This window comes from Triticum dicoccoides, chromosome 2B, assembly GCF_002162155.2.
Source record: "Triticum dicoccoides isolate Atlit2015 ecotype Zavitan chromosome 2B, WEW_v2.0, whole genome shotgun sequence".
NCBI classification, from domain to species: domain Eukaryota; kingdom Viridiplantae; phylum Streptophyta; class Magnoliopsida; order Poales; family Poaceae; genus Triticum; species Triticum dicoccoides.
The window spans coordinates 80,733,668-80,736,360 of NC_041383.1; positions in this window are offsets into that span (position 1 = coordinate 80,733,668).

The window sequence follows — 2,693 nt, forward strand, 5'->3', positions numbered from 1 at the left end:
TACTCTGGTATCCGAGTACTTACGACTTCGCCAGGGGCTTGGCCCTGAGAAACCACTCGTCTTCGATGTCGGCAGCGGTGGTGGAACCGTCCAGAAGGAGAGTCCTTCCCTTCTTTGACCCCTCGGCCTCCCCAGTTGGGGCGGCCTTCCTCTTCTTCACTCCCCCAGCTAGAGGGGGAGAATCTTCTTCCTCCCCCTCGTGGGAGGAATGCGTCTCGGAGTCATCGGACGATGAGTCCGATAACACTTGGCGACGGGAACTCTTTCGGGTTCTCGTGGCCTTCTTCTTGATCTTCTTCTCGGGCACCTCATATGGAGCCGGAGTCCACATCTCCGTCAGGAGAGCGTCTTCAGGGTCTTCGAGCAGAGGGGCTGGGCAGTCGATCTGCTCCGATGTCTCCACCCAGTCCTATTAAAGGCGTGGGAGCTTATATTCCGCACATGGTTAAACTACGGAAAATAAATACCCAATGAGATGCACCAAACTCACCGGATTCGCAAGGCGTGTCGCGCTTAGCCCGCGGTCTTCGGTGAGGGGAGGGGGGACCTCGGCGCTCTTAAACAACACCTTCTAGACATCTTCATGCGTCGTGTCGAAGAGCTCGCGTAGAGTCTGGTGCTGGGCCGGGATGAACTCCCATAAGTTGAAAGCCCGTTGTTGACACGGGAGGATCCGGCGGAAGAGCATGACCTGGACTATGTTGACAAGCTTGAGTTTCTTGCGTATCATGTTCCGGATACATTTCTGGAGTCCGTCCAGCTCCACCGACGAGCCCCGGGACAGGCCCTTCTCCTTCCAAGAGGTGAGCCGCATGGGGATTCCGTATTAAAACTCGGGCCGCCGCCTAGTTGGTGTCGCACGGCTCGTTGATGTAGAACCACCCCGATTTCCACCCCTTTATGGTCTCCACGTAGGAGCCCTCGAGCCATGTAACATTGGGCATTTTGCCCACCATGGTTCTGCCGCATTCCGCTTGTTGGCTGCCTACTATCTTCGGCTTGACGTTAAAGGTCTTCAGCCACAGGCTGAAGTGGGGCCGGACGTGGAGGAAGGCCTCGCACACGACGATGAACGCCGAGATGTTGAGGATGAAATTCGGGGCCAGATCATGGAAGTCCAGCCCGTAATAGAACATGAGGCCGCTAACAAATGGATGGAGGGGAAACCCTAGTCCGCGGACGAAGTGGGTGAGGAAAACCACCCTTTCGTGAGGTTCCGGGGTAGGAATGATTTGCCCCGCGGCTGGCAGCCGGTGCACGATATCCGCGGCTAAGTATCCGGCCCCACGCAGCTTTTTGATGTGTTCCTCCATGACGGAGGAGACCATCCACTTGCCTCCCACTCCGGACATGATTGGGGAGGGTTGAGGAGGAGGATGTGGGCTTGGGCACTCGAGCTCGAGTTCGCGAGAGTGGATGAGCAAGGAGGAAGAAGGCGTGGGTATAAAAAGGTAAAACCTTATCCTTCTATAAGGGTGGACGAAGCTATGCGTCCCCACCAGCCTGGTAAAATTCGCTCATCCCCCAAGCGCCGTAATCAATGGCGCGGTTGGGTTACCCACGTCCGTATTGATGAGAATCCCACAATAAGGGGACACGATCTCTGCTTCGACAAGACGTGCCAAGGAAACCGCCTCGTGAAACACGCTGATGTTGGTTATAAAAAATGATTCGAATAAAGGCCTGGCTGTGGTGTGATGTCATACTACGAAATACGCCAGCAGATCAGATTTGTGGAAATATTATTTTCTCTACGGTGGTATGTGGAATTTGTTTTGCAGAGCCGGACACAATCCTCGTGTTCAAAATCTTCTATGAAGTATTCGGAGGAGGAACCCGCCTTGCAATGCCGAAGACAATCTGTGCACCGGCCTCATCGTCATTGAAGCCTGGTTCAGGGGCTACTAAGGGAGTCCTGGATTAGGGGGTATCCGGCCAGCCGGACTATATCCTTTGGCCAGACTGTTGGACTATGAAGATACAAGATTGAAGACTTCGTCCCGTGTCCGGATGGGACTCTTCTTGGCATGGAAGGCAAGCTTGGCGATACGGATATGAAGATCTCCTCCCATTGTAACTGACTCTGTGTAACCCTAGCCCCCTCCGGTGTCTATATAAACCGGAGGGTTTAGTCCGTAGGACCAACAACAATCATACCATAGGCTAGCTTCTAGGGTTTAGCCTCTTCGATCTCGTGGTAGATCAACTCTTGTAATACTCATATCATCAAGATCAATCAAGCGGGAGTAGGGTTTTACCTCCATCGAGAGGGCCCGAACCTAGGTAAAAACATCGTGTCCCTTGTCTCCTGTTACCATCCACCAGAGATCCGTCGGTTTTGACACCGACACCCGTGGTAGACGATCCTCCCTCCACCAAGTGGACAACCAGTACACGTGCCAGCACCTTCGCCATGCAACCGCAGGCCAACAGCCGCAACCCAGCTCCACCTTGCGCCACGGCCGACGCCCCGAGCCGCCACCTCCGCGCCGAGCGGGAAGCAACCGCCGCCGCCCGCCACCGCGCGGCCAGATCCAGCGCGCCGCGACGCCCTCCTCTGACGACGACAACGGCCGGGAAACAGCAGATGCGCCCCGCCGCCACCTTCCTCAGGGCGCGCGCGGCCTTTGCCGGCGCCCCTCGAGTGGCGGCGAGACGGGGCGAGGGTGGGAGGAGGAACGCGGCGGCGCGAC